Source organism: Aulonocara stuartgranti (genome assembly GCF_965226115.1).
Source record: "Aulonocara stuartgranti genome assembly, chromosome: 2".
Lineage (NCBI taxonomy): Eukaryota > Metazoa > Chordata > Actinopteri > Cichliformes > Cichlidae > Aulonocara > Aulonocara stuartgranti.
The window spans coordinates 26,591,607-26,611,735 of record NC_138940.1 but is presented as its reverse complement, the minus strand read 5'-3'; the positions used below and the strand labels follow the sequence as shown (position 1 = coordinate 26,611,735).

The 20,129-nt window shown below is 39.5% G+C and overlaps 1 protein-coding gene and 1 long non-coding RNA gene across 9 annotated transcripts in view; one reads left to right on the top strand and one right to left on the bottom strand.

Annotated features, from left to right (window-relative positions):
- Window positions 1-20,129, top strand: part of unc5a (unc-5 netrin receptor A) — a 157,830-nt gene that overhangs the window by 89,067 nt on the left and 48,634 nt on the right. The window contains exon 2 of one of the 8 annotated variants that reach the window (XM_082547127.1): window positions 2,063-2,242. The exons of 5 other annotated variants lie outside the window; for them this stretch is intronic. The gene's annotated coding sequence lies outside the window, so the exon portion shown is untranslated. Of the gene's footprint in view, window positions 1-2,062; window positions 2,340-3,684; window positions 3,724-20,129 lie in introns of those variants that run through there. 2 more of the 8 variants (XM_082547126.1, XM_082547129.1) reach the window with 2 other exon arrangements.
- On the bottom strand, window positions 10,715-14,092 carry LOC309714630. Its single transcript, XR_014278969.1, has 2 exons — window positions 13,753-14,092; window positions 10,715-11,513 (listed from the first exon to the last, which is right to left on the bottom strand). It is a non-coding gene; the product is annotated as an uncharacterized lncRNA (long non-coding RNA).

Genomic DNA, 20,129 nt, shown 5'->3' with positions numbered 1-20,129 from the left:
TGGGAGCCATCAGGAAGCAATCTTGAGGATTTTATGTGATTCAAATGAATAATTCATTTGTGTTGTTTTAGCGTTTTTTCTTCTGAAGATGGTTTTTCTCTTCCTGCGTCTTTCGAGAGATTTCGGAGCCACGTGTATTTAAAGAGCAGTCAAAAGTCAATTACTTTATTATTTAGAGAATTATTTAAATTATTTGTTCATAAATTGGGAGGAGGAAAAAAATGTCTTGCAAGACGGCCCATCACTTCCTCCTTAACATTTGGTTCGCTTCGGTTGTTTTGTGCATCTGTGCTTCATGTCTGCATATTATCCCAACACCACCTTCATAACATCTGCTACCTCTGGTATTAAACAAGGCTCAGGAGGTCCACTCTGTGTTTTCACCCCAGTTTTTTTTTTTTTTTCTTTTTCAGCGTCAGGTTATTTATAAAGTCCACAATTCTCTTTCTTGCATCCGCAGCATTAATAATTAAAGCAGTTGGTTTCGAACAAAGAAATCAATATTTAAAGGCTCAGTCCGTGCTCGGTCTGCAGCGCTTCATCCCCTCATGCGTCGCATTATACTTGATTGTGGACTCAACAACGCGCTTCGTGTTGGAATGAGAGCCTTGTAAGTTCAGCATCATGTGACCGCTGTGGTAGTTGGAGGGGATTTAAACAGATTACACACTGAGGCTGTGAACAGTTTCCAGGTTTAAGTCGGAGCTTCCATTTCTCTCACGACAGGAAATATATGCTCAGACTTTTTTTTACCACCTCCCCATTTTTCCCCACAAAAAAGGGCAAAACACCAAGAACTCTTAAAAGTGCATAAAACCTAAATAAATAAAATTTCAAATAGGTTAGGTGTGGAGCAGACCAGTGGAAGTCTGCTTCTGGTGGTGGACACGCTGTAATGCAGCAGAAGGGTTGGTATTTAGGTCTGTACAGCTCTGTACTAGGGCTGCCACGATTAGTCGACTAGTCACGATTACGTCAACTATCAAAATTGTCGACGACTGATTTAATAGTCGACGCGTCGTTTGAAGCTTTGTAAGATCCCAAAAGACGCAGGAATAAGCAGTACAATTTAAGAGTGTAATAACGGACTGAAACAGAAGATGGCAGCACTGCATGTACAAGGATGCCAGCTGCCGTTAAACCGCAAAGAAGAAGTAGCTCAGCTCAGTTTCCAACAATGGCGGCAGCTAGTTAGTTTTAATATTACTCTTATTATTCTTTCTGGGTCACAAAATAAACGTTTAACATATTTTCAGGCGAGAATGTAGCTGTGTAAACCTCAAATATCTGCTCAGTTTATCAAGACACCACAAAAGCGCTCCGACGTTTTCGGAGGCGTCTGTTACCCACTAGCTCGATAGCTAGCTGAGGGCAAGGCTCACTAGAGCCCGTGAGAGCACCGGACTCCCAGCAAATCGTTTTCAAACCCACCGCTGTCTTTCGCTACTCAGGTTAAACATGATATATGAGTCACTTAGATAACTTTAAAAATGTTATTGTTTGGCCTTTTTTTAGTATTTTATTTGTTCCTGAATAAATCTGTTTGGCTGAAATTAAAGTTATAGTTTTTACACAGCTAAATAAACGTCAAGCAGACAACTGATTATCAGAAGCCTGAGATGCTCGAGAATATACTCCGGTGTCCCGTTATATTTTAGATAGCAAGGAGTTTATTAAACTTCACCGAAACAATCTGCAAATTTCATTAAAATTTAATAAACTGTCATCTTGTCTTTATTTTTAGTTAGCACATATCTTAAACACTTAAAGCTGTAAGCTAATGATAGTCATATAAGAGCAGATGGATGCATGATCTGATTAGTCAACTAATCGCAAAAATAATCGGTGACTAGTCGACTATCAAAATAATCGTTTGTGGCAGCCCTACTCTGTACCAGTCCCTGGTTACACCTTTGGTCTCTTTGTCTCTATTTGCCTCCAACCTGAGACAAGAATTGTCCTGAAGTCACACGGCCCATCGTTGTAACCCTATTGACTGATGTATATCTTGATGCATATGATTGTTCTTATTTTTTTGTATTATATTTTATGACTACTGAAGACCCCAATCCAGAACTCATGGATTCGTGGATATAGTGGACGATATGCAGAGAGTTGGTGTGACTGAGATCGAGGCAGGTGATCCGCTGTGAAGACCCCTGAAGGAACCGTAAGAAGAAGGCCTTTGGTGGACTTTTGTTTTCTGCATTCTCAGTTCCTTCCCCATTCCTCTTGAGAGAAGGTGAACCCTTACCCCCTGTTGTTTTCATTGCTGTGAGGCTCCCTCACACATCCTATTTCAGCTGCTGTTCTCTGGTTCTCTGGTAACACGGAGAAAGGTTAGTAAGAGTTGAGGCTATTATTTGTACCATACGTCTTGAGGCAAAATTGATTCTGTGACAGTTATGTATATCCAACATGGCACAATGTTGACACTCACTCTCCAGTGTTTTCCCCAGTGCTTCACTCCTGGATTTCATGCCAGATGTGATATAATAATAAATGGTTAATGTATCATTTCTTAAGAGCACAGTGCACTCTGGCTTTTGTCTCGACTTAGCTGATTGCCATATGTGAACATTTGGCCAGGACCAGAATTGAGTTTGTGATTTTAATCAAATGTCATTGCTAAGATATTTACAGTTTCTAAAGGATTATGTTGCACATTCAGTGCTGTTTTCCCTTCTTTTTTCCAAATAATTAACCACTTTTAATTACTGAATAAATTACTTGGTATTCACCAGAGAATTTTCCTGCCTGACAGCCTTTTTTTAATGTCACCAAAACTGTCATTATTCAGCTTTTGGCTCCATTACTGGCACAAAGATAAAGAGAAACTGTCATGTGTAAATTAATAATATGGTTCTGTTTAAATGTCTGATGCCACATCTGTAGTATATAATGTGAATTTTAAGTGGAATTGCAACTGTTGTTATTAGGAGTTTTTCCTATAATTCCTGTCAGATTTCTCAGTCCTGAATTTGTCTTTTTTGCCTGAGAATGCAAATCCATCCATTACATCCATGCATTTAGGAATGTAGACATGGGCAAACCGATCAGAATAAGGAAGGAACGCTATATAGAATGGCTGTTGAGCTACAAAACCATCTCTAGTGCTTAAAAAAAGACGAAATATCCATTGAGCAGGGATGAATGCTTCAAGCTGATTGAAAGCAATCAGGCATTTGATGGAAACTGATGCAAAAGAGCACACAACACTTCAAACCTTGAAGCAGATGGGCTACAGCTGCAGAAGACCACATCAGGCCTCACACCTGTAAGCTAAGAACAGGAAACTGAAGCTACAATTTGTACAGGCTCATCAAAATTAGAAAACAGATTGGAAAATTGGAAAAAGTTGCCTGACCTGGTGAGTACTGATTTCTGATAAATGCTACCAGCTGGAAAGCACATCATGTCACAAAGCTCAAATAGTCTCAAACTGGTTTTGAACAAAACAATGAGTTCATTGTGCTCAAATAGCCTTGACAGTCACCAGATCTTAATCCAATAGAGTACCTTTGGGATGTGGTGGAACAGAGTCACATCATGGATGTTAAATCAATAAATCTGCAGCAGCTGTGCGATGCTGTCATGTCAATATTGACCAAAATCTCTGAGGAACATTTCCAGCACCTTGTTCAATGCCGTGAAGACTTACAGCAGTACTGAAGGCAAAAATGGGTCCAACCCAGTACTAGGAAGGTGTACTTCCTGTGGTTGGTGAGTGTGTGTGTATAAGCTTTTTATACAGACAGCTCTCCCCTTTGTGTTCTAAAACTTTTGGACTCCCACAAGAGTTTTGCTCACAAACAGGAAACTGTGAAAGACACGACTGACTGTTATCTTTGTCTCTAGTAATTATAGAAAAACTGTGTGTGTAACTTTGTGTCTGTTTCTGATGATCACGAGTGTCAGTAAAATGTGACTTCCACATAGAGATTTTCATTTGCAGTTTTTATAGAACTGTAAATAATATTTATGTTTAATGAAGCTACATTCTGAGTCATCATCTGCAAAAGCTATAAGTTGATATTAATACAAATTATAATCTTGGTAGTTCTTTCAAGGAAAAATAAAATGTAGAAAGAAATGGAATTAGGTAGAAAGACTTTTAGCCTCTGCTTTTCCCCAGGCTGTTTACTGAACGCTGGATGTTGTGCTCAGTATTTACATTCGCCTACACACCTTCATTGGATTACCAAAAACTCCTGCCTTCTAACTGAAACAACACTGCTGGCCAAAGGCCCGAGAGGGACCAAAAGATCGTCAGGAGGGAGGAGGAAGTCTTAATGTAATTTGTATGGCGCAGAGCACTCAGCAACCAGATGGGAGCTAGGCTGGCTTTACCTGAAGCAGCTTTCCTTATTTACTTCAGCGCCCAAGGCCATGTCAGACAAGGGGGAGAGAAACATGTTAGCCCGAGCAAATTATCACGGCTTTCGTGTGGGTAAGCTTCTATCAGATCCTCCCACTCTGCAAAATGTAATGGAAGCAGAAGCAAAGTGCTCAGGGCCTTCACCTCCGACGTGTTCTCATTCGCAGTAGGACAAGGTGTATGTGGGAGATAAAGGAGCAGGTCCCAGTCACTCCCAGCCAGAAGACTGTGGCATCAGGAACATTTTGCTCTTGCCAATCATCGGGGGTTAGGATATTGGATGGAGAGTAATTACAAAAAGGGCACTTTGGTAAGGGCACGGTGGTAAATCACGGCACTGCCTCTGTGCAGTGTGTGTGTACACGATTAAGAAAGGTTAGGCAAACTAATTATGGAGGGACAGTGTAAATAGGAAAATCCATTGCTTTGAATTAATGTCCATTTGATGTAATCAGTTCTGGCTTTTGTACAGTAGCTAGCAACCAGATAAAAATGTGAAATACATTAATGGAAACTCGATTTTAATGTCTGGTTTTTGATGTCTTTGCTCGGGTGCAGAGAAGAGCTATTCTGAAGTTTTTGTAAATCATTATCACGTTCTAAACCCGTGAACACCTGTGCAACTAAAAACAACTTGAGCGTCATTTATTCTGCACTCTGCATTCTTGTGAGAATGTGTGTGCACTTAGCGTAGTGTTGTGTCACTGACGAATATGGCGGTGGACGTTGGGATTTTTTGGGGTTTTTTTCTTGCATTGTGAAGATCTCGCTCTCCTGGGGAATACAGAGTGTGTACATGATTATTCATTACTGGTGAGCTCAAATCATTTTCACTCAAAAATGTCATCTTCTTCCCATTGTGCTGTGGCCTGCTCTGCAGATCTTTTTTGGATTTTTTTTTTTTTTAAATGTGAAATTTTGTTTAAAAAGTAATTGGTTTGAATCTAATTAAGCCGTCTCGCCTTAGCATTCCAAGTAATCATTTTTATTGTGTTTGATTGCAAGTTAACAATGGAAAAGGACACATGAGGAAGAATTATCTTAAGTGGTGTAATAGTTTTGTAACCAGACAGAATACACAATACTAATAACTGCAGTCTGGTGTCATAGTAAGGGACCTGACCTGCTGTTAGGCTACTGCTGTTGAGCTTTTATTACATTACTAGTGGAAACGTGATGGGACACTGAGGGGATTTGGCAAATTGTAATGGTGTAGCTCAATCGGGGTGCGATGATTTCCCCCTCTATACCCTCCTCTGCTAAATTATTTCTATGCCCCTTGTGGATGGACTGTTCCAATGCCCCTTGACTCAATGTACAAAACAAACGACAGTAATATCAGAAATTAACTTTCACTTTCAGCACTCCCGATCCCATGACAGTTGATGACACTGCATAGATTGCATGCCAATCCAACTTTCCATCATGCAACCAAGCAACTGTTTCAACGTGAAAACTACCACTAACTAAATAAAATAGAAATTAAAAGGATTCATTTAAAAGTGATAATCAAAGCCTTATCACCAAGATCAGAATTACCCACAAAGGTGAGATCTGAAGCTTCTTATTTTAACTTGATGAACTGCAGTTATGCACTGGAGCTGCTGTCTGTGACATCGTACAGTTAAAAAGTGTTGCTATGCACAATTCTGTGAACAAATGTTATGAACAGGGTTGTTGGCTTTGCAGAGGATGGCACAGCTGCTGTCACGGGCTGATGGAGAGAAGCAGCCACGCTCTGTGTGAAAAGATCAGCCATAACCTGGCTGTCATTCAATGCATCAGTCACAAGTTAGAGCTTGCGGTCCGTGATGCTGTAAAACACATTACAAAGCACAGTTACTTTCACATATTTAATGACTTAAACTCAGTCTGTTTTTGATTTCTGTAAAGGGAGCAGTGCCTGCCTCCCTCTCTGGCAGGAGATTTGCACATGGGGGTAAAAGAGGGAACATGGCAACTTGAAGAAATAATCCATTATCACACTGTTTTCTTGTCTATCTACTATATTTAAAGATTGAAGTCAATATCACTGTGTGGAAAGGGAATTTAATTCTGTTTTCATTTTATTGAAAGGTTTGATTGGATCGTCTGAAAAGGGAAAAATGAGATGGAGGAAATTGCAGATATTCATTTCATGAAAAATTGTGTTATATTTGTAAACACTTTTTTCTATTTATTTTTTTTAGCATGTTTAGTTGAAGTTTATGATTCTTTAAATGTTATGCAGACAGCAGTAATAAACGGGCCACTCCAACATGATTATGGTCCCTCAATTTAATGGGGGACGGGCATCCCTTAAGCTCTCTACATAAGTAAAGAAAGCATGTATATTAAGAATGGCTGCATTCCACTTATTATTTTTGTGCATGCTATCCAGTCTTTAAGTCTGACATCATTAGCCGTTTCCGGGTCCAAGCTATGCTTCAGGTCCCAACGTCGAACGAACACTGCGGCATCACTGAGAGTTACAAACTGTCTAAATTCTTTGATCTTTAATAAAATGGTCAGTGTGGCTGCTCCACCAGGTGTAACAATTAAGTTTAACATCCAGGCATCCTCGAAAACAGAATTTATATAATTCAACTGAGTTAGAAGTTAGCAGGAAGTTAGCTCGCTAGTTTCCACCCAAACATAATATACCATGTTCTGACTGAAAAAAATAAAATGTACAGCTCTGCTAACACTTTCAACATAAATGAAGACAAAAAAACTAAACAGCAGTGACGTTTGTAGGGTTACTGAAGTTGGGCTAGCTGGTATATAATGATGTGCTACGACGTGGTGGCTAGCTACACAGCTATGGTTAGCATATTAAAAACACATTAGCACAGTGAAGCTGGAGGATGAACGCTAACTTTTTTCCCACTCGATAAAAGTTAATGTGAGGGTTTCTGATGGTTAGGGACAAATGTAATCACATGGCAGGATGCTGCTGTAAACAGACCAAACTTTAGGGTGACCAACTGTCCTCTTTTCCCCGGACATGCCTACTTGTCACGTTCTGTCCGGGGGGATTTTGGAGATTGATTAAAATGTGCGGGTTTTTCTATGGGCCTACAGAGGCCAAGAGCACCCGTATGTGTGATGTCATCCCCCTGCGGCATGTGACTGTGGCTCTGCCTCACAGATGGGATGCAGCTAGGGTTGCCAACCATCCCTTAAAAAACGGAATCGTCCCGTATTTAGAAACAAAAGTACACGTCCGGTATTGAGCTAATAAGGGACGCACTTTGTCCCGTAATACAGTGATAATCAAAAGTAGTCTATAACTTTTAATGGAATTAACGCTTCGTTGGAAAACATAATTCCCAGCCCCTCTCCTGCTTTGTGACCAATGAGCTGACAGCACACTTATGACAATTCGAGTATGACAATTCAGATTACCGCATTGGTCGAGGAAAGGTCGCTTACAGAGAAAATACCGGAAGACAACAGATGACCACAACAAGAAGCATGGCCAACAGGGAAACAAACGCAGACATTGCGGTGCAAGTCTCGGACGACAGTACACCTAAAGCTGGACATACACTGTGCGATTTTCAAACTGCACGATCGACTCACAGGGGTTAGAAGTTTGTAGGTCACGATGCAGGGTCTCACACTATACCGCCCGATGCTCTGATGCGACCTGAGTGCTCACACTGTGCCTCCATAAAATGAAGGTTATAACAGAAATTCTGTCGCTCGCTCTCTCTGTCTTTCACTCACTCACACACACAGACACACCACCACCATCAACTTTGCTAAACTGCTAATGAAAAACATTGATCAGGCAGCTGTGATTGAGCAGCAATGTAAATCCAACTATTTTCACGGTTGTTGTGGTCGTGATAATTTTGTGATGCCACATCGAAAAGGCTCGGATGAGCTTTCCAAAGTTCTACAAGTTGTGCCTCCATCGCTTGTGTCCAGATCACACGCTGCACTGCTGTGCTGCACCGTCTTTTTCACCGATGTTTACGTGTTTGCGCATGAGCAGTGTGAGCGGCTGTGGTGACACCCTCACCAGCGATTGATGATCGGGAGCTGCTCGAGGTGTTAATCGCTTCTCGTTACCCCACGTATACTACACAATGCACGATGAAGGCCAAAATTGGGCCGATCACCAAATCGGTCGCATGACTCAAAAATCGGCTCAAAATGGGCCAAAAATCGCACAGTGTGAGCCCAGAATTAGAGCAGCAATGTTTGTTCGCTCAGAGAAAGAAAAAAAGGCTGCAAAAGTACAGGGAGGAATGGGAAAAGGAAAACACCTGGCTGGAAAAGTGCACGATAACATCTATAAAGCGCACTGCACTGTGTGTCGGCGCACTTTTTCCATAGGCATGCTTCTAATGGTGGGCACATGAAGAACATGAGGGGCGTGACAGCTCGGGGAACCCTTAACCAATTTCTTGTCCACCAGGCCACGGCAGAAACAGATATGGTATGTAAACACTGGTTTGTTTTTTTTAAACCCTCTGGTTAAGGTTAATATCGGCATGTGCAGTGAATATCAGCGCTATGTGGCCAGAAGTGTGATAATATAATTTATTTTGTGTAATAAACAACTGCAAGGATAGATGATTACAACAAATAGATGACTAATGCATAAAAGTAATACATAGATGAATAATGATGATGAGTTAAGCTCATGGGAACAAGTGGGTTTACAAACAGGAGCAGCTGATTAGCATTAGAAAAGCTGAAATAATACCTCAACTGAAGCCAGTTGTACTAAATGCACTATATGTGCACTGTTACAAGAATGATTTTGTTCTATTGTTTTCTATTAATTTATATAATTTTAAGTTAAGCAGGACAGAGTTCTTTTAAAGAAAGATTTACTTGTATTCTCAAAAGTTAAGCATGACAGGCTTCTGTTTAAGAAAGAGACCTGTTTTACTGTGTTAATGTTATTTTGAGCTAAAAATAAATGGCTAAATGATCATTTGTTTCCCATATGGTCATATCACAAAGAATATGCATCTGCTTAAATCAAATTCAAGTCAAATGGTTAAAAAATAATTTCACACACAAAAAAAAGAGCTAGCACACTGGGAAGGGTGAAGACAACTGGGTTGCCCGGCCCTGGCCACGAGGTGTCCCTTATTTATTTTTCAGGGAGTTGGCAACCCTAGATGCAGCGCACCTGATGATGTTTAAAACAGCGGTCCCCAACCCCCGGGCCTCGGACCGGTACACTGAAAAAAATGTTTTGTTCAATTTACTCAATTTTTTTATGACAAGTGGTTGCACGAAATAAATTTGTTTGAATCCAGAAATATTTTTTAAGTACACTGAATTTAATTTAAGCGAGTAAAACCAACATATATTTTTAAGTTACTTTAACTTAACTGTTGTGGATACGTCTTAGTCAAATATTATTAGTAAGTCCAACTAAGGTCGTGTTAAATGTACCAGAATAATTTGTTTCCTTTACACTTATGTCCGAAACTTATATTCAAATCAATCAAATTGTTAATTTCTCTCTATTTCAATTAAGTTAAGTTTACTTAAAAAATATTGCTTACCCTGATTTGTAGTTTTTAAAAACGTCAATAATGAAAACTACAACATTCTTTCACATCATTTATTAATGCAAAATTTGTTGCAAACAGAATAAGAATCCACATCTCTAAGGGAAATTGCTGCAATTTGTATAATACAAATTACAAAACTTTTGCCTATGAACTAGTAGCTTTAAAAAGCTGTATTCAAACAAAACAGAAACAACAGACAAGAGAAATGTTAACCAATGTTTCTCTTCCTCTAAAAAAAAAAAAAAAAAAAACTCCTTACATAAAAGAATAAAACACTACCAGCAGTATAATGTATCACAATTAGAAACTGATGCATCCACAAACTAACCAGTTTCAGACTTGCTGTTCTGCGATCCATATTTAGAAATTGCATTTTAATAAGGTAATTAGACTTAAAATTAAACTTGTGTTTTCCTTACTGCTTATTGACCACTGTCTTTCCATTCTAGTCCTTCCTTGAAGATTCTGAATGTTTTACATATTTTCTGACCTAACATACTCGCTTCAAAACAATTAATAGTCTTTAAAGTGTTACCAGTGTGCTGCAGTGTGGTAATCATGAATGTTTTTTTTTTTTTTTTTTTTATCCAGTTGAGTTAACACTGATTATACGCAGGGCAGCAGCTATAACTGAATAATTACAAAGTTGCTCTTCAAGCTACTCAAATGTACCACACGTGAAACATTCATTATTGAAAGTTAAAATGTTCAATCGAAACATAACACAGAACAAATGATGGTTGTACAAGAGTTTCACTCCTATTCACAAGAGCACCAGTCATTGGTAATTTACATAACAGCATTCTCTTGATGTTATTTCTTCATTAAATGCTACAATGCAATTGCCATCACTTCATAAAGCATGATTATCATATGGGTTAGTATACAGTGCATGAAGGATGTTACTACTGTTAATCAAAGAAGAAATGAATGGCATCAGTCCATTTAACGGGTTTAAAGGGTTTTAAAAAGCAGATATTTGTCTGTTTCAGGTGGTTGGCAACACATTTTCCTGTGCTCTTTGTCCACTGGTGGGAGTGTCTCACCTGTGAGGTCAGCGGGGCAGAACTCTGCCATCAGCAACAGAGAGCAGAGAAAATTTAGATGTGCAACTAAAAACATGCTTGCCATGTAAGCCCCAAGCATCTCTGAAATTGCTCTGCAAACTTCAGAGTACTTATACTTCAGGAGTCCTGTGGGTACCGTAAAGACTCATGTATGCAAACAAACCACTTTTTTTTTTTTGCAATCTGATCCTTTTTCTCTTGGCTGTTTCCTTCAGGGATCACCACAGTGAATGATCCACCTCCATCTAACCCTATGCTCTGCATCCTCTTAACTCACAAGAACTAAATTCCTGTTTTTCATTTCACTTTCGCAAGTTTTTTTTTTCTTTTGTCCTGGATAAAAGAAATTTAATCATATATATTAATTGATATTAATTAATATCAATATTAATAATCACAAGAACCCTTAAGATGAGATAGATAAACTTGTCCCTGCAATACTGTGACAAATACTGTTGTGATAAATATGTAAGGAATTTGCATGTACTTACCAAAATAACACCATCTTCTTGAATAAACAGTAACACATAAGGGGAAGAAAATCTGCCAGAAAAGGAAGACAAATAAAAAAATAAAAAAACTTTAGAAAGACAAACAATTACCGTTTCCAAGCCATTAGTGCATTACTTCATGATACTCCCTTGTAACAAAACAAATCTTACTTGTGCCTCTGTGCAAACTACAGATGGCACGATACCACTTTTTTATGTCCGATACCGATATCATAAATTTGATTATCTGCCGATGCCGATATGAATCCGATATAGTGTATTTTATAATAAATAAAACTGTTTTTATAAATATTTTGCTGCATTTTGTATAAGTTCATACTCAGTTTTAAAAACAAAACATTAAAGCTATTCTGTTATACCTGTATGCAAAAAATACACTGCACCCAAAATATTTTATACTTCAGCAATACTGATCAACCTAAAAAACTTACACCATCCTCCTTATTCAGGTATTCTAAACAGTACATAGAAATATTAAACTAACTAATAGGACTGCCAACTCCCAGCAAAAATATTAGGAAACCACCCCGCACCCTCCGCCTGATAATGCTTAATTGACGTAATCTACTTTAATGCACAGAAATCAATGATTTTTCTATAATAATTTGATTCAACATTTTTCTTCAATACAGTTGCAGACAGCGCAGACAGCGTACCTTCCCAAAGGAAAAAGTGCTATATGTACTACTATTACTAGGGCATATATTAGACTTAATATTTACTACATACAATAATGGATCTCTATACATTTAACCAGATCACCACTTTGGTAGTAAGATTTAGAATAATTATTTATTAAAAGCTAGACATTTTAAATGAGAATAAGAAAGAAAATTATGTCTTTGTGTCTCCCTTTCCCTGTTAATGCCCTACCTGGCCCCTGGCAAAACTTTGCTAGATCCGCCCCTGCACAGTTACCAGCTGTCAGCTACCTAAAAAAGGATCCTGGAGTTATTTGTCTCTCAGAAACAGTTCATAACTTCCCTTCAACTCATTCATGTGACCTAAAATGTAAACCTGTTTCTTCATTACCTGTTCAGCTCTAATGATTCAGTAAAAACTTCTCCTGGTTTCACCTTCATGTTTCCTTCTCACCACATATCCAAACTATCATGACCAGCAGCTATTACGGCTGTGGCTCCAGAAAACATAAGCGGATACTAGAAGTAATATTAAAAAAATTCTAGCAACAGCTTATCAAGCTTAAACGTGCTGCTGTTGTTTATCTGCCGTTTTCCTCTTTCTAGCGCAAACTGGGTGACTAACAAATGAGAGAGACTAGCGACAGAAAAGCCGATCACCTGATAATCGATCAGTTTCATGATTGAAGTAGCAACAGGAGAGGGAGGGGGGAGAATGAGGGAAGAAGTTTTAGCTGTTCAGCATGAAGACACCGAATAACTCCAGCTTTGTGTCTTTTTTCATTCTAGCTGAAGTACAAAACAAATCGCTTCCTTTCCCCCTCAATACAAAACTCCGACAGCCAGTCCAGCTGTGGCTCCATACATCGGTTGTTAAGCTCAACATGAAAATACTATGCAAACATAAAGAGATGAACTTACACACTTGCTTTACTTCTCTGTGTTAGTTTTCTCTGAGATTAAATGCAGCGGTTTGGAAGCACGTAGCCAGGCTTTAAATGCTAAACCAGACCGCTGACAGGTCTTGCACTCAACAGCTCTATCAAGTGAAGCAACTTCTTTTCTGAGTTAATTTCAGTTCTGACAAACATCACTCTCAGTGCCTTTTGATCTCACATTTTTGGCAACCACTGAGTTATTCTCCTCCACAGTTTACAACCATTATTTTTTTCTGCACAAAAGACGTTGTGCAACGCCAATCCTACTTATTTCCTACTGCACCCCTGACTGTGCAGGTGCGTTCAGAAGCCCCCTCTCCCGCCCGACTATTCCTTAATGCCAATGTTGTGGCGGGAGGGACGATTTCTCAACTTAAAACTGCAGGCGACTGTACAGTGAACTTTACAGCTAACTACAGAGAAATTGCCTCGTTCCATAATTTGTTAGTACAAAGTGTGCCACAAGAACTAAGCTAAAAACATATGACATTTTAACGCATCAATACAATTACTCTTTTAATAGAGCAGTAGCTAATAGAGCACATAGCTAGCTTAAGTCAAATTCATGACAAAGTTCAGAGGTGTACAACTACTTAGACTTCTTTCTCCATGTGCACACGTCTTAAAGAGTCAACATGCTTTGACTGAGGTAAAAAAATAAAACAAAAACGACCGTAAAAGGTTTACTTACCGAAGCTAGACCACCTTTATATGAAGTTGTGCGATTAACTTGAGCCCGCTTGCAGCACACAAAGAGTCCGCTTCTTCAGTCCGCGCGCAAAATGGTGGCCTGTCCTAACGCATGCGCAAAATGGCCCAGCAGGAGGCTATGAAAAACATACTTAAGCATTTTGAGCTACATTTAATTAACTAAAATTAATTGGATTAAAACGCAGGGAATGTATTCTGGAGTTACTCGAATTATATATGTAGACAGGAATTACTCATTTGAATTGAAAAGATATACCAAAATATAATATGCTATATTTAAAAGGAGACAATATCACTTTTTTCAGTGTACCGGTCCGTGAGTCGTTTGGTACCGGGCCGCGAGAGTTGAGGCTCAGGTGTGAAATGTATAGTTTTCAGGGTTTTTATCGGTTTTCAGCGTTATTTTGTTATCGTTTTTATCGTTAACTCTGTTTTCCTGGGTCTTTTCACGTGTGTTATGAATAAATTTGCTTTTTTTCGGTACCGGTACTAGTTTTATTTTGTTGTATTTATCCGCGACACCTTAAAGGCCTGTCCATGAAAATATTGTCGGGCATAAACCGGTCCGTGGCACAAAAAAGGTTGGGGACCGCTGGTTTAAAAGATGCCAAAGCGCAAGTGCAGCCTTTCAGACGGACTGCAAAAGAAATTTCCCTCGTACCGTCCCGGTACTGGTAATTTTTCTTATACAGATGAGGCCTTATTTCTTTACCATAATTTAATTTCAGAGGGTTTTGAGTTATTATTTTGCACTTGTTGACTTGTAAAAGCCTATATGACATTTTTTTTATTTCACCATTCGTTAACCGCACAGAGAAGGCATCGTTTAATATGTTAAAAATTTCTTTAAGCAAACAGTATTATTAAAGTTCTTCATGACTGGGCCAAGTGTCCTCTTTTTTTGGAAATCAAAATATGGTCACCCTACCAAACTTCAGTCAGGAGAACAACTGAGAAATTCACAGTTTAACCAAACATCAGTCTGTTCTCTATTAAAACACTTTTAGTAAATGAAGGTTGTGAAATATATGAAATTTCTTTGTAACTAATTAGCCATACACTCATGTTGCCTTTGCTAATTAACCATGTGAAGCTGTGGTTAATCCTTGGTTAAAGCTTTTCAGTCTGATGAAAGCCATCGTGTTTAAAGGTCCTTCAGATAAAGAGTAACCTGGAATTACATCAAAGTAATGGAGGTTATTTTCTTCGTAATCCAATCATTTGCTAAAATCTTTTTTTTTTTCTCTTTTGTTTTTTTAACAAAAAAATTTTAAAAAAAATGTTATGACTTGAACCGTGGATTTGCAAAATCATTAAACTAATTATCCGGAAATATTATCTTCATAAATGAAGGTAACCTTCAGATAACAATTATTATTATTTGTATTATATTATCTGTCTTTCATCCTGCGTCCTGTACTCTTCCCCCTCTGCTGTCAGATTTCCACCTGAGTCTCCTTGGAGTGGCATTGGACTCAACCTGGCCGGATTGATTGGAGCACTACCTGCTTGCCTGTTTGTCAGCCATGAATAATCTGTAACGACATTCAGAGCATCAGCAGAGGCCTTGCAGCATGCATTCATTGTGAAAAATGGACAGCTCAATCAAAAGAAGCTCTTGAAAAGCTGGTCATAACCGGAGGCAGAGCCTTGACCCAGAACACTGTCCCACTGACTCGAGTCGCAACCTCACCAACATCCCTGAATGGAAGGTCCTAGTGTATTCCTTGTGAACCAAGCTCCCCGCTTCCTTATCCCCTCCCCCAGCTGTTCCCGTCTGTCCTGCTCTTTAATAGAATCATGCTTTATTCGGAAGGCCACGTTATCCTTGTCAGGAGAGGCACGCTTATGGCGCCACCTGCCATTTTAAGCTCTCGTCGTCACCTAACGTGGCCCACTCATCACTGGGCTGCTTTACATGATAATGGAAGTTTGAAGACTGGATAAGGCAGTTGTGCCCTTGGTTCAGTGACATGGGGTTGCAGCTGTAAATACTGTATAGGTTGGTAGGTGACTGTGCTTTTGGATTGATTTTGACAGGCTGTTTAGTGAGCTCCAAAGTTGTCTTTTTTGCCAGCCTAGCTTGATGTCTGGACTTCTTTCATGTAGGAGAGGTAAATTGGCCGGCGGAAGAGCACATTGTTGGTTTCGTAAAAGGAAGCTTTGGACACTTGTGGTGCCGTTGATGACACTGATGCCATTTGGTACAAAGAAGAACCACAGGAGGAAATAAAACCCTTAGAGTATGGCTTTGACCGGTTGCCGGGATGTGCAGACAGTGCATTCTTAAAAGCGTTCATCTGTGGTGCCTCCCATCAACCATTGTGAACTCTCTCCCTTGAAATGGTGCATTCCCCTGATGTAGAGTCACCCAACCCTAATCCTCCTATATCCACTGATGAATCCCACCCACACACACTGTAGGGATGCTGCCTAATTGAATTTCCTTGGTCACAATGAGCGCCCACTCAGGACCTGCAAGTTCCAGTCCTTGCCTTTGATAAGCAAATGACCCCTATGGAATTGAGGTCAGAGACTGCGAAAACAAGAGTGAGGGAGAGAAAAATAAAGTCCTGCACTCAGACAAGCCCAATATCGACTCACCCGGGATTGAGTCCAATGATGTTTACCCTGTGTGTGTTGAGCCCCTGTTGGCTCAGGGGGAGATTCATCCTACCTACACACACACGCAGAGAAAGATGTCTGTGCTCTCACAGTGTGACCCCGTCCCTTTTGTTCATTGTTACACTCCTTGCACATTTGAATGGAGTGCATGTGTAAATAATCTTGTCTTCGTTGCAGATTAAAATAAAAACACAATACAGTAATTCTGGATGTGGCCTGTGTGCGTGTCTGTGTGTGTGTGCCAGTGGATCTAGTAATAGCTTGTATTGTACTCTGTTGCCTGAAGACTCCATCATACAATAGTAAGGTCAGTTTATTCATGAACTGAACCACTCTGCATTTGCTTCGGTCTTTTTTATTTCTTCCATTTCATTTTTTTTTTAAACTCAGGCCTTCTCAAGGCAGAGCCATGTGTGTTTTTTGTTTGGGGTTGGGGGGTTTTGTTTGCTTTATTTGTCTCCGAGCCCGAGCCCGTGGCCTTGATACTTTTCCCAATCCTTCTTTTTGGATAAAAGCATCCTCTCTCTCTCTCCCACTCTCTGCTTTACACAAAAATTGTTGATTACCATAATTGTTTGTGCTCAGGTAAACGAAATCACGGGGAAATAAGGATGCAATTTTCTTTGGGAAATTGGATAATTTTCAAAATCCAATTTGTCTCCTCATATTTTTATGTTTAAGTTTGATTTGGGCACTAAAATCTCTTCAAACACCGCTAACTGTCTGTTTGAGGCTTGAGTTAATACTGTGCACCTTCAACAGCTCAGAAGCAGCAGCAGCAGTATGATTTGCTGACTTTTTCCCCCTCTGGGTTTTGCCTCACTGGCAGCATTACATTGCCCTATTAAATTATTTTAAATTGAGTTTGTAAGCACCCTGTGTGTGCGACTCTGCTAAAAAGGGCACAGTACTCTTCCCTGCATGTATTTCAGGTAAATCTACAAATGTACAAATGATTATTTTACAGTTGTTATGTGTTTAAATTTGAATTTAAATAATTACCAAGGAACAACACTTTGCTATCAAAGATGCTCTGATTTAGTGTTTAATAATTCAAGTTTGCTAAAATTAACTTTAGAATTTATTCAGGTGGCACAAGTCAGTCTGTTTTCAGGATCACTTGACAAAATTCCAAGAAGGATATTGTTATTTAGGCTTTCTAAGAACAAGCTAGACTTCTGGTAGACCAGGCTCCATTTGCACGCCTTAAAAAAATGCAGCTCATCATGCAGAGAATATCTTGTGAGCCGTTTAAAGTAGTACAAGTAGTGAAACGATTTGTGAATGCATCAAGCAGAAGATTAGCAGAATTCAAATTTTATATGAAGCCAAAAGTTTAAGATGAAGAGCTATCTGTACTTCTTTTTTATATCTATCTATTGATCAATCGATAGAGATATAGATAAATCTGTCCATACGATAATCAAACTCGTCCCATACTTTGCAAGCATGTCTGGAGTCACTGCTGTTGTTAAGCTACCTACTGGCAACCACGTGGAACTCACGAATCCCCCCTTTCTGACAGTATGTGTTTCGATCGTTACTAGTGAACATCCATGGAAATAAAGCACGTTGAAGTCGGATGAGTCTTTATGACGATACACCCTGTATATGTTAGTGCACCTTTCTACTACTGGGTCGGACCCCCTTTTGCCTTTAGCACTGCCTTAATTCTTCGTGGCATAGATTCACCAAGATGCTGGATTTGTCAGCTGTGAATCTCCCAAAGGTGCTCTATTGACATGGAGGTGTGGAGGCCGTTGCAGTACAGTGATCTCATTGTCATGTTCAAGAAACCAGTTTGAGATGATTTGAGCATTGTGACAGCTTTGTGCGTTACCCTGCTGGAAGCAGTCATCAAAAAATGTGTACACTGTGGTCATAAAGGCACGGACATGATCAGCAACAGTACTCTGGTAGGCTGCGGTGTTTAAACAATGCTCAGTTGGTGCTAAGGGGCCCAAAGTGTGCCAAGAAATGGTCCCCAGAACAATTACTCCACAAGTGCAAACCTGAAACTCGATACAAGGCAGGATGGATCCGTGTATTGATGTTATGAGAAATTCTGTCCCTGCCAACTCATCGGATCACACAATGCTTTTCCAATTTTGGTGACCCTGTGTGAACTACAGACTCTGTTTCCTGTTCTTAGCTAACAGGAGTGGACCCCAGTGTGGTCTTCAGCTGCTGTAGCCCATCTGCTTCAAGGTTCAACATGGTGTGGATTCATATGCTCTTCTGCATGTTTTGGTTGTAACAAGTGGTTGTCTTAGTTACTGTTAGCTTCTTATAACCTTGTGTGGCCGTTCTCCTCCGACCAATAAGATATCATTTCTGTAAATCTTTGCAGGGAAAATCCCAGTAGATTCCTAAATGCAATGAGTTGCTGCCATGTGATTGGCTGATAACAAGTATTTGAACAGGTACACCTAATGATGTGCCCAGTGAGTGCATATGCTTTTTCTTTGTTTCTGCAGCTTTAAAGCTTGTCAGGCGGGTAGTTGGTGTGAAAAGTGATATTAATTACCACAGGAGAGGACTCCACTGCTGGTGGCATTTGTGTTCATGTTTTATTTTTCTGTTTTTCCCAGTCCAATTTATTCCCATGCAGTGTTACAATAGTGAAGTGTACTTTCCAGAAATTGTATTCAAATGTGGCCTAGTAAGTTATCCCACTGCTCTACAAAAATGTAGAAAGGATCCAGCACTGGATTCACACTGTGTCAATCACATAATCACCCTTTAAAATTTTCTCACTTATTTCACTGAGGTTTGGGATGTGAGCTCATTTAGAAAATGGGCTGCAGATCAAACCAAAGGCTGCAGGAATCGTGCCATGTTTTAATTATCATTTAACAGGAATGTTAAGTGCACACTTTCAGGCAAGGAAGTGTAAATTTCCTCTTTTCCGTTCCTAACACCTTGAAGGCGGCGAGCATACTATTATAAATCAATATTAATATAATTGAGTCATAAATGTGGCGGTGCTCCACTTTCAGAAGGACAGCTTTCTAGGAATCAATAATGTGGTTTCTCCGTCAGTCGTCTCTGAGTCATTTTCATAAAGTTTTGTTTTACTCATAGCTGTGTTGATGGAGCAGACTTTGGGGAAAACAACAGTAAATAGCAGCCTGTCCGATCGTTATAAACTGCTGTAAAATTACAGACGCGTTTTGTCCTCAAAGTGATGAGATTATTTTGTCCTACTTATTAATTGGAGTGAAATTGGACAGAGTGACTCACAGCAGTGTTACTGGAAGGTGTCAGACACAGAAAGCAGGTAATTATGGAGACAGGAAAAGATAAGGAAACAGAATGCAATTACCCTGGCAAGCAGAGCTTCAAATTGCTCTTCTTAGGATTTCTCACCTCAGGTTGCTATTGTTCATGCTTTGCATCTCCATACTGATCTTTATTCCTTTCACCCCCTAGCTCAAAGAAGGAGGAAGGTTTGCATTAATCAAACGAATTGCTACTGTAATTTGAGCCATACCGAGCACTGAATATCACTTTATACCAAATTTCAAATTCATGTATTTAAATATATTTTTCTAGCTTGCGCGCATAAACTGCTTGCTGTGAGCTCAATGTAAGTCAGGACGATCAGATGTTTCTGTACAGATTCCTCAAAATAAACGTTCGTTTAATGTTCAGGTTTTAGTGCATGCTTTACATTAATTTTTTTTCCCCAGTTTTTGCTCTGCAGCAGGTACTCACCCATATATAATGTGC